This window comes from Dendrobates tinctorius, unplaced genomic scaffold, assembly GCF_039654945.1.
Source record: "Dendrobates tinctorius isolate UK_male_01 unplaced genomic scaffold, ASM3965494v1 ptg000063l, whole genome shotgun sequence".
In the NCBI taxonomy this organism is placed as follows: Eukaryota; Metazoa; Chordata; class Amphibia; order Anura; family Dendrobatidae; genus Dendrobates; species Dendrobates tinctorius.
In genome coordinates, this window is record NW_027361731.1 from 1,278,529 (window position 1) to 1,291,312 (window position 12,784).

The 12,784-nt window shown below is 44.9% G+C and overlaps 1 pseudogene; it reads left to right on the forward strand.

Annotated features, from left to right (window-relative positions):
- Positions 1–965: 965 nt before the first annotated feature.
- Positions 966–12,784, forward strand: part of LOC141094159 (uncharacterized) — a 44,668-nt pseudogene continuing 32,849 nt past the window's right edge.

The following is a 12,784-nucleotide window of genomic DNA, read 5'->3' on the forward strand; positions in this document are numbered from 1 at the left end:
TGTTCTCTGTCTCACATTTTAGTACTATTGTTTTCTCTGGTCCTGACCTCCTGGCTTGGCTATTTTTACTCCATTACCGTTTGCCCCTATTGTACCGTCTATTGCTCATTCTGGTTTACTGATCTATTGCTACGTCCTGACTATCCGATCTGTCTAATCCTTTGGTACTGTTGTGCTTTGACCCCGGCCTGATCTGGTTTACGTCCCTGTCTATGCCCCTTGGAAACTTTGTCCGGTAGTTACCCTTCTTGGAGTTTTCCTTCAGCTCATAGCTCTCTGGAATTTAGACCACACCCTCAGCAGTCATGTGCTTCAGGTCCTGTTGGTCTAGCACGCATCTTCACTGCTGCTGCCCCACTCCACAGGTATCTTTGGGCACAGTTTGTTTTACTCAGGACACGCGCACTGGCTCAGTGAGCAAGTGCAGTGCGATGTTCCTGACAAGAATGTGTCCCATTATATAAGCCTCTTTTGGTTGATGACCACAGATCGGAGTATTTGACAATTATGGCTCAGATTCCAAGAGGAAATGGGAGACTGTTTTTCCTTGATGCCCCAGGAGGTTCCAGTAAAGCATTCTTCATTAATCTGCTGCTCGCAGAAATTCTCTCCATCACTAACATAGCTCCGGCCGCTGCATCGTCTGGGATTGTGGCCGCTCTAAGATGGAGGCCGCACGGCTCATTCAGCACCAGGATCACCCCTGAATCCAGCGCTTTTGGAATCTCCCGCCTGTAATATCACTAAGATCTTTCCCAGATCTGGAAGGATCCAATCACTTAATGGGGGGAATTGTTCTACTGTTTGCAACGTTCCCTGTTCTTACAGGAGCAACTCCAGCAGAAAAGCTGAATACAGCACAGCAGAGTCCTGCACACACTGAGGGCCTGATCATGTGACCCCTGACTCCTCCCCTCCTGTGACCTCATCACAGGTCCTGTGCGCACGGAACAGCCGTATAACGTATGTGGAGTGCAGCTCTGTGGGTGGAGGTATGTTGATATTTCCCATTATTGAGAAGGGGGGACATTAACCCGTTCAGACTCTTTTGGGGTCTCTGTGTGGTGTGAACAGTGACGTAACAGCTGTGGACAGAATGCGGCTTCGCTGGTTCCCAGCTCCACATTAGATCCATTCAGACAACTGCAGGATGAGAGGACAGAAGCCCAAAGAAGTTCCCACACAATGTGATTATTTCTCTCCTAGCTCCGCTCCAGCACAATAATGTAGATACTAGTGATGAGTGAGCCGCTCTCCACTACTCGATCAGACATCGGGAGCTCGGACAAGCTTGTTACTCGATTATCGCAGGTGATGGAGCGCCATGCTCGAGTTCCCAGCCAATAAACATGCTGGGATTGCCCGCCATATACGGTAAGGCTGTAGTCATGTTGGCTACTGACATTACTGTGACTGTCCAGCCGCATCACGTTATCGGGTTTATAGAAGACCCAGTGACGCGATGCTCGGCACACCGTCCTCAGGAGGCAGCTCAGGGAGAGCTGTTATAGGAGGGAGCGCTTAGATTATTGTTCGCCCCCTAAATATTATAGAGCTGTATTCCTTAGTGTCTTTCATGTGGCCCTAGGGTGTATTTAACCCCTTCACCTCGTAGCCTGTTTTCACCTTCCTGACCAGGCCAGTATTTTCAATTCTGACCACTGTCACTTTATGAGGTCATAACTCTGGACGCTTCAATGGATCCCGATGATTCTGAGAAGTTTTTTCATGACATATTGTACTTCATGTTACTGGTAAAGTCTCTTTGATATGACTATGTTTATTAGTGAAAAATCGGAAAGTAGGCGAAAATTTGAAATTTTCAAGCTTTTAATTTTTATGCCCTTAAATCAGAGTCAAGTCACATAAAGTAGTTAATAAATAACATTTCCCATATATCTACTTTATGCCAACACAATTTTTGAAACGTAATTTTCTTCTGTTAGGAAGTTATAAGGGTTTAAAGTTGACCAGCGATTTCTCATTTTTACAAATTTACAAAACCATTTTTTTTAGGAACCACCTCACATTTGAAGTCCCTTTAAGGGGTCTATATGGCAGAAAATTCCCAAAAGTGACACCATTCTAAAAACTGCACCCCACAAGGTGCTCAAAACCACATTCAAGAAGTTTATTAACTATTCAGGTGCTTCACAGGAACTGAAGCAACATGGAAGGAAAAATTGAACATTTAAACTCTTTAGTCACAAAAATGATCTTTTAGCCCCAATTTTTTTTATTTTCAGAAGGGTAACAGGAGAAAATGGACCACACCATTGTTGTTGTGCAATTTCTCCTCAGTATGCCGATAACTCATATATGGGGGAGAACCATTGTTTGGGCACAAGGCAGGTCTCGAAAGGGAAGGAGCACCGTTTGACTTTTTCAATGCAAAATTAGGTGAAATTCAGAGCCGACACCATGTTGCATTTGAATAGCCCCTGATGTGCCTAAACAGTAACCACATTTTGGAAAATAGACCCCTCAAAGAACTTATCTAGATGTATGGAGAGCACTTTGAACCCCCAAGTGCTTCACAGAAGTTTATAACGTAGAGGCATGAAAATAAACACTTTTTTTCCGCAAAAATTATCTTTTAGCCCTGATTTTTTAGTTTCACAAGGATATCAAGAGAAAATGAACCACAATAGTTATTATGCAATTTCTCCTGAGTACCCCGATACCCCATATGTGTAGGAAAACCACTGTTTGGGCACAGGTCAGGGCTCGGAAGGGAAGGAGTGACGTTTTGGAATTCAGACTTAGATGGAATGGTCTGTGGGCGTAATGTTGCACTTGCAGAGCCCCTGATGGGCCTAAACAGTGGAAATCCCCCACAAGTGACCCCATTTTTGGAAACTGCACCCTTCAAGGAATTTATCTGAAGGTATAGTTTTATAACAATGATTATAGTGCTTTTGGTTTTACTGGTGTATGAATTTATAATGTAGTGGTTTGTGTAAGATGTGTAGAGTACATCAGATTATAAAAGTGTGTTGTGTCAACATGGTAAAAACTAATTTTATTAATTTGTGGACATGTGGTATGCTTTGAACCAATCCTTAATTCAAAGACCAGGGTCTCAAGGCGGGATTCACCATGGTAAATTGTGTCCCTTTGGAGCATACTCTGCACTGTTTCTGTGATCTTCCTTGATTTGCTGTTTGTTGAACTTGTCCCGAAAAACGTTGTCCTGGGACAATACGGGCACTATCAGTTTCAGAAGAACTGGGACCCTCACCTTCCTGACTGCCAAACATTAGGGCCTTAATGACTACCTCCTGAAACTAAGGAAGGTCCCCGTATTGCCTGCAGATCAGAACAGCACAAAAGCATTGTACAGCGCCATCTGTACAATGTGCACTGCTAATTTTTGTACCATACTTTAGCTTTTCACATGGCACTGTATGGTTTGAGGGATCTGAGAGATCTACACCCCATGTACCAATTGCGATCCATCATACAGTCTGGCTTTGGGACTTGTGTTGTGATAGCACAAATGGTGACAAGGGAGCTGTTGTCACAGTGTATGGTGGTCAAGATAAGAACATCCCATTTGTCCTTATACTTGATCACAAGCATGTTGTCACTGCACTGGGCTATGCTGTGCCTCTTTCTCAGCATTTGTCCAATTAGTGGCTTAGGGAGGCCTCTGACTTTTTCCGCACTGTGCTGCATGCAACTTGTACTTCTAACAGAAAGCTCTTGAAAAGTGGGATTCTGCTGTAAAAGTTATCAGTATAGAGGTGATAACTCTTAATCAGCATAGGGTGCAGCAATTCCCACACAATTTTCCCACTCACCTCCAGGACAGGGGGGCATTCAGGAGTTCAATTGGGGTGTCCTTCTCCTCGTAGACCCTAAATTGTTGTGTGTATCCTGAAGACCTCGTGCAGTTTGTACAGGTTAATTCTGTATCTGGCCCTCTTACTGGGCAGGTATTGTCAGAAATTTAGCCACCCATTGAAATGAACCAGAGATTCATTAATAGCGATGTCCCTTTGGAGGTTGTACCCCTCAGCAAATTTTCTGCTGAAGTGTTCAACTACTGGCCGAATTTTATATAGACAATCAAAGTTTGGGTCATCTCCGGGAGGACATTGCGCATTATCATTATAATGCAAAGTTTTGGATCCCTGCAAATCATGTCCTTGTCATGGCCATACAGAATACAGGTGTGCTGTAGAGAATATCAGTACTCCAGTATTGCTGAAGCTCTGGTTTTCTGATTATGCCCATATGCAGCAAAATTCCCCAAAATTTCATAATGTCTGCTGCATTTACGAGGGTCCTTCTGGTGTATGATGATGTGGAATTTTGGATGAAAAATTGATCGTCATACAAGTTTGTCTGGGCCACCATAAGATTTATTATTTCCTCGTTGAAAAATGATTTGAAGAAGTCAATGTCAGTGAGGCCTGTAATATCAAACTGAATTCCTGAGCTGATGATGAAATCCGGAATTTCAGGCTGATATTTTTCGGGGGCTGCAATCTATATGGGTTGATTGCTGCAGGGGTTGCCTGTGTCCTAGGGCGCCTTTCTGGGGGTCCTTCCTCACTAGATGAGGAGGAGGATGATGAGTAGAGGCATGTGGAATATTCCCCACTGCCTGAATCCGTGTCAGAGGCAAGGAAGGGTATGCCTCCTCTGGTGAATAGTGTCTTCTTGACTAATGAGCCAATTTTTATTTTATTTTTCAAAACCCCAGGAATGTTTGTGTAAGTGGTGCTTTTACATGTGTAATGTGTGGGGCTTGTCTAATACTGTTTATTATAAGAAGTAGAGAGAGAAAAGTAGAAGAAAAAAATGAAAAGAAAAATCAGATGTAGCAAAAAAAGTTTGTCTAAAATAAATTAGAGACTTTCACTACACTAATGCCCTCCCTGTAAATTCACCCAAAGCTATTTTTTGTTTTGCAAAAGAGAAATGGACGTCACTAACAATGCAATGTACAATATGTTCCCGTAATGCACTACCTAAAAATTGACTCTACGCAAATAATTCTTTTTTTGCAAAAGAAAAACGGACGTCACCAACAATGCAACATACGCGTCTCGAATGTACTAGGAATTACCCATTGCAATGCAGTGCGGTGACTGGAAATAGCGGCGCTCTACGTATATGGCGCTCTGCGGGAATGCAGCTTCCATAGCATGTTGAGGAGGGGTTAAAGGGATAAGACTTCACTATGGAGAGCAGCAGGATGATGTCTTTAAGTTGGCCACCTGGTCTGAGCTAAACAGTATGGAACCTTTCCCTGGGAATTAAAGGGAATTAGGGTACCGTTACACTTAGCGATGCACCAGCGATCCCGACAACTATATGGATCGCTGTTGCATCGCTAAGTGGTTGCTAGTGAGCTGCTACACAGGCAGATCTCACCAGTGACATCACAGGGGTCGGGGGTCACTACTTACCTGTCAGACGCGGCGATCCTGACGTCCTCCCGTCGCTCGTCGGCACCACAGGAAGCGCCCGACGAGAAATGATCCAGGACGTTCTCGCGCGACCAGCGATAATCAGAGGGGGAGCCGGTCGGAGGTAAGTATCACATGTAGCGATATCGTTAGCAGTATCGCTGCTACGTCATAAAATCGGTGACTTTACAGCGATATTGCTAGCGATATCGCAGTGTGTAACGGGGGCTTTAAGGTAGGGTAGGACTCCTTATCTTAGACAAACAAGATTTATGCAAACAATTGTCTGTACTAGAGAGGAAGCGACAGTGTCACCAAGCTGGGAAACAAGTTCTCCTACAGAGAACTAAAGATGCAGTGCCACAGCAAGGAATCAGTTGCCCTCATAGTGTTATGGAAATTTGGCTAGGATAAATAATAATAAAAATAATAATAATAATAAATCTTTATTTATATAGCGGCAACATATTCCGTAGCGTTTTACAGTTTATCAGTTTCAAAACACAAGTCATAAGTAACAACGTTAACAATACAATAATTAGAGCAAAATAAGATGACCCTGCTCGTGAAAGTGTTGCGCCCCTGAGGGTTCAGTCGCCACAGAGGTACTGCACCTCCTCCTGAGGTGTAGTATCCCACTTCCCAGGTAAGATGGTAACACCTGACCAGACTCCAGCACCTACATCCAGCACAGACACCTTAGAACAGCAGAGCACCTTTTATGGCAGGTGCTTTGGTTCATGAAGGGTGCTGGGTGGTGGGTGGAGCTTAGATTACACTAGAGGGGAAAGCTGACAGGAAGTTAGGTCAGTTCCCCACAGGGGGAAGGAGGGAAAGGACGGAGATGCAGCAGCCTCCTGTGAGCTGGAGCTGTTAGCAAGGAAAGAGGAAGAAAGAAGGATCAGTTGTTCAGAAGGAAGATAGATAAGCACGGAACGTGAGGAGGAGAGAGACTGGGGGATTAGGGCTAGTGCAGAGCCCTTTCCTAAGTTCATTGCGCCAAGGCCGGGCACCGGTATCTGAGGCTGTGTGTGATACTAATGATCCTGCAGCAGAAACCGGAGGAATAGAAGTTGTGACCTCTTTATTCCCACCTAAGACTCGAAGACACAGTGGCAACGTGTGTGAGCCGGGACATGACTGTATGGAGTCCCCGAAGCAGGCTACAGCCACCTATCATATGAGTGGAGTTTAAGTAACATCAAGAAGGAGGAACTTGAATGTAATTCAGAAGTACTTCAGATTAGCGCTAGAAAGGAGACGTTCAGAAAAGGCACATTTGGAAGGGAGTGCTGGACGGGTGTATTCCATCTGCCTGGGAGATGGCTGAGTCCCTAACCTGGAGGCTGCGGCACTGAAGCGGGCACTACACCATCTACCTCAACACCTACTACTCATCTGCCCTGGGACCACAGCTCTGCCTGTGGAGAGCTATTACATCTTTGCTGTGCCACACCATCTGTCCCAGAGGTTCTGCACTGCAGCGTTGGCCATATCTGATCAGAAACCACAGGTGGCATCACGAACTACCTACATATAAACTCTATTCCATTCCACCCATTTTACATGGACGCCCAGGGCCACGGACCGGGTCACTGCCACCGTGACACATTCCTTTGAGACACCGACCCGGTACCGAGTGATCCCCGCACCTGCCCTGCGGGTGATCCAAGAGCTTACGATCTACAATGAGGTGGGGGAGATGCAGAGTACAGGTGTGTATTTACAATGATGTATTTACATTGATGGTCCAGCCATCTTGGGGGAGTGAGGTATAGATTGAGATAGTGAATGGGCTACACATACACACACATAAAATGACTGATTAGTGAACGTGATAGGCCGCTCTGAACAAATGCGTTTTGAGGGAGCGCCTAAAGCTGTGTAAATTGTGGATAGTCCTAATTTCTTTGGGTAGAGCATTCCAGAGGATTGGCACAGCACGGGAGAAATCTTGGAGTCGAGAGTGGGAGGTGCGGATTAGTGCAGAGGTTAGTTGAAAAGTCACTTGCAGAGCGCAGCGGTCGGTTAGGCCGATAGACAGAAATGAGGAAGGAGATGTAGGGGGTGCCGCACTGTGGAGAGCTTTGTGGGTGAGAACAAGTACTTTGAATTGGATCCTATAATGAATGGGCAGCCAGTGTAACGATTGGCGAAGAGCGGACGCGTCCGAGTACCGATTAGCCAGATGGATAACCCTGGCCACTGCATTAAGTATGGACTGGAGAGGGGAAAGTCGAGTAACAGGGAGGCCAATTAATAGAGCATTGCAGTAGTCCAGACGAGAATGGATCAATGCGACAGTGAGGATTTTTGTTGTTTCCATGGTGAGAAAAGGGCGGATTCTGGAGATGTTCTTTAGGTGTAAGCGGTAAGAGCGGGCAAGAGATTGTATATGGGATGTGAAGGAGAGATTGGTGTCAAACATAATACCCACACAGCACGCCTGCTGCCGGGGTGTTATTATGGTGCCATCCACGGAGAGAGAAGTGTCAGATTTACGGAGGTCAGTAGACGGCGGGAGCAGAAGAAGTTCAGTTTTTGAAAGGTTAAGTTTCAGGTAGAGAGCAGACATGATGTTGGAGACTGCGGACAGTCACTGGCATTCTGTAGTACCGCAGGGGTAAGGTCGGGGGATGACGTGTATAGTTGTGTGTCATCAGCATAAAGATGGTACCGAAAGCCAAATCTGCTGATGTGTCTGTCCAATTGGGGCCGTGTAAAGAGAGAAGAGAAGGGGGCCAAGGACTGAGCCCTGAGGTACCCCGACAGCGAGAGGAAGAGGAGATGAAGTGGAGCCAGCGAACAAAACACTGAAGGAGCCTTCAGAAAGGTAGGAAGAGAATCAGGAGAGAGCAGTGTCCTTAATGCCTCGTGACTAGAGCCTAGAGAAGAGGAGACAGTGGTCAACAGTGTCAAAAGCTGCAGAAAGGTTGAGAAGAATGAGCAGAGAGTGGTCACCATGACATTTTGCTGTCAGAAGGTCATTGGTCACTTTGATGAGTGCAGTTTCTGTCGAATATAGTGGGAAGAAGCCGGACTGTGAAGGGTCTAGGAGGGAGTGAGTGGAGAGGTAATGGGTAAGGCGGGAGTAGACTAGGCGCTCCAAAAGTTTAGAGATGGAGGGGGATTGGAGACTGGTCTTTAGTTTGTGCAGGATGGGTCGAGAGCGGGTTTCTTTAATAATGGTGTAATGATAGTGTTTGAAGGAGGATGGGAAAATGCCCGTGGAGAGGGAGAGATTAAAGATAGTAGTTAGGTGAGTTGTGACGACTGGAGAGAGAGACGGAGGAGATGTGAGAGAATGGGGTCAGTAGTGCATGTAGTCGGACGAGAAGAAGAGAGGAGTCTGGAGACTTCTTCTTCTGTGATCGGATCAAAAGTGGAAAGAGAGCCAGAGGAAATGCAGGGAGGGATGGGAGTCACAGCAATTGGTGGTTGGGAGCAGATTTCCTGACGGATATTATCTATTTTCTCTATAAAGTGGGAGGCCAGGTCATCCGCACAAATGTCTGTGACAAGGGCTTGTGCTTTTGGTCTGAGGAGGGAGTGAAAGGTGTCAAAAAGTTTCTTGGGGTTGTTGGCTAGTGAGGAGATCAGGGTGGTGAAGTAGATCCGTTTGGCGAGGTGAAGGGCAGAGTTATAGGTTCTTAACATAAATTTGAAGTGGATGAAGTCTTCTGGTGTGTGGGTTTTTCTCCATCGGCATTCAGCACTTCTAGAGCAATGCTGGACAAGTTGAGTTTGCGATGTGAGCCAGGGCTGTTTTACTCTGTGTTTGGAGGTTCTGAGGTTGAGAAATCTATCCCCGAGTGTGCTGCGGCCATTCCCAATTAGACTGAGCATTTTGAGTGCTCAAGAATGACACTGTACACTCATGGTGACAGAATAACATTCCATAAATACTGATGGTTTATTGTACATACAGTGCCTTGCAAAAGTATTCGGTCCCCTGGAACTTTTCAACCTTTTCCCACATATCATGCTTCAAACATAAAGATACCAAATGTAATTTTTGGGTGAAGAATCAACAACAAATGGGACACAATTGTGAAGTTGAACGAAATTTATTGGTTATTTTAAATGTTTGTGGAATTTCAAAAACTGAAAAGTGGGACGTGCAATATTATTCGGCCCCTTTAACTTAATACTTTGTTGCACCACCTTTTGCTGCGATTACAGCTGCAAGTCACTTGGGGGTATGTCTCTATCAGTTTTGTACTACGAGAGACTGAAATTCTTGCCCATTCTTCCTGGTAAACAGCTCGAGCTCAGTGAGGTTTGATGGAGATCGTTTGTGAACAGCAGTTTTCAGCTCTTTCCACAGATTCTCGATTGGATTCAGGTCTGGACTTTGACTTGGCCATTCTAACACCTGGATACGTTTATTTATGAACCATTCCATTGTAGATTTTTCTTTATGTTTGGGATCATTGTCTTGTTGGAAGACAAATCTCCATCACAGTCTCAGGTCTTTTGCAGACTCCAACAGGTTTTCTTCAAGAATCGTCCTGTATTTGGCTCCATCCATCTTCCCATCAATTTTAACAATCTTCCCTGTCCCTGCTGAAGAAAAGCAGGCCCAAACCATGATGCTGCCACCACCATTTTTGACAGTGGGGATGGTGTGTTCAGGGTGATGAGCTGTATCTTTTGGCATTGTTGCCAAAAAGTTCGATTTTGGTTTCATCTGACCAGAGCACCTTCTTCCACATGTTTGGTGTGTCTCCCAGGTGGCTTATTGCAAACTTTAAACAACTCTTTTTATGGATATCTTTGAGAAATGGCTTTCTTCTTGCCACTCTTCCATAAAGGCCAGATTTGTGCAGTATATGACTAATTGTTGCCCTATGAACAGACTGTCCCACTTCAGCTGTAGATCTCTGCAGTTCATCCAGAATGATCATGAGCCTCTTGGCTGCATATCTGATCAGTCTTCTCCTTGTTTGAGATAAAAGTTTAGCGGGACAGCCGGGTGTTGGTAGATTTGCAGTGGTAAGATACTATTTCCAATTCAATATGATCGCTTGCGCAGTGCTTCTTGGGATGTTTAAAGTTTTGGAAATCATTTTGTATCCAAATCCGGCTTTAAACTTCTCCACAACAGTATCACGGACCCGTCTGTTGTGTTCCTTGGTCTTCATGATGCTCTCTGTGCTTCAAACAGAACCCTGAGACTATCACAGAGCAGGTACATTTTTTCGGAGACTTGATTACACACAGGTGGATTATATTTGTCATCATTAGTCATTTAGGACAACATTGGATCATTCAGAGATCCACAATTAAATTCTGGAGTGAGTTTGCTGCACTGAAAGTAAAGGGGCTAAATAATATTGCACCCCCCACTTTTCAGTTTTTGAATTTCCACAAAAATTTAAAATAACCAATAAATTTCGTTCAACTTCACAATTGTGTCCCACTTGTTGATTCACCAAAAATTAACATTTGGTATCTTTATGTTTGAAGCATGATATGTGGGAATAGGTTGAAAAGTTCCAGAGGGCCGAATACTTTTGCAAGGCACTGTACATGGTTTTTATAATTGCGTATAGAAAGGGGCGGTTAGTTAATTACCATGTGGTCAAGCTCCTTTGTTAGGCTAAGTGCACACGTATTTTTTGTTGCTGCGGATTTTTCCGCTGGGTTCAAGTAAAAATCCGCAGGTAAATTTCAGGTCAAAAGACCTGCAGTTTACCTGCGGATTATGCTGCGATTTATCACCTCTACAAAGGAGGAGATGGTAAACTGCAGCGGAATCCGCAGAAAAGAAGTGACATGTCATTTCTTTTTGTGGATTTGAAAGACAGAGTAAAATGGTACTGTACAACGCAGCAGATTCTGCAGCGGACCCGCAGGGCCAAAATTTGCAACGTGTGCACATAGCCTTATTGTTTATCTAAATATATGTATGGAATATATCGTGATTAATGCATGGCAAGATGCTGATAAATTAATTAAAGTGCCACTGTCGCCTCTTGAAACCAGTACAGAGTTGAGACATCTACTCATCACTTCAGCACATCTGGTGTTATTCCTCTTTTCTTATCTTGGAAAGTCCCAAACAGCTGTCTGGTTCTTGGCAGCTACTTTAAAGCAGTGGATTATAGTGTATATATTAATTGCGATTCTATATGAGTATATATGCAAGTGAGATCTACATGAAATATGTATATATTTCCATCACAATAGAATCCAGAATTGCATCCAGAATTGCTGAACGGTGCTGGAAGAAAACACATTCGCAAGACTACTTCACTGCACTCAAACAAGCAACACTTGCATTCAAATCAGCTCTCACCTCTGCTAAACAGGCCTTCTTTACATCCATTGTATCTTCCTTATCTCACAACCCTAAACAGTTTGTTCAATACTTTTAACTCCCTCCTCCGCCCACCATTGCCCCCTCCGACTTCCCTAATCTCTGCCGAGGACTTTGCCGCACACTTCAAAAACAAGATAGACCAAACACAGCAAGTCCTTATTTCTCAAGAACCACAACCCCTTTGTATACCAGACCAATGCCCTAACCCCATGACATCCTTATTTAACATCACTGAAGGGGAGCTTGCTCATCTTCTCTCCAAATCACTCCTCACCACTTGTGCACTTGACCCTATCCCATCCCTCCTCCTCCCCAACATCACCACCACTCTTATCCCATCCCTAACCCTCCTCTTCAACCTATCACTAACTTCTGGTACCTTCCCTTCTCCTTTCAAACATGCCACAATCACGCCTATCCTTAAAAAGCCAACCCTTGATCCAACAGCCACGTCCAGCTATCGCTCAATATCGCTGCTCCCATTCGCTTCTAAACTCCTGGAGCAGCATGTCCACACTGAACTTTCCTCCCATCTCTCATGTAACTTGCTCTTTGACAATCTACAATCTGGCTTTCGCCCCCATCATTTCACTGAGACAGCCCTGACCAAAATTACCAACGACGTACATACAGCCAAAGCTAACGGACAATACTCTCTACTCCTGCTTCTATACCTGTCCTCTGCTTTTGACACAGTTGACCACTGCCTCCTACTACAGATCCTCTCCTCCTTTGGCATCAAAGACCTCGCCCTATCCTGGATCTCCTCATACCTTTCCAACCGCACATTCAGCGTCTCCCACTCCCACACTATCTCCTCATCCCACTCTCTCTCTGTTGGAGTCCCCCAAGGCTCTGTTCTAGGACCCCTACACTTCTCAATCTACACACTTGGCCTGGGGCAACTCATAAAGTCCCACGGATTTGAGTACCACCTTTATGCCGATGATACTCAGATCTACCTCTCTGGCCCAGACATCACCTCTCTGCTCTCCAGAATCCCAGAGTGTCTATCAGCCATATCCTCCTTCTTCTCCTC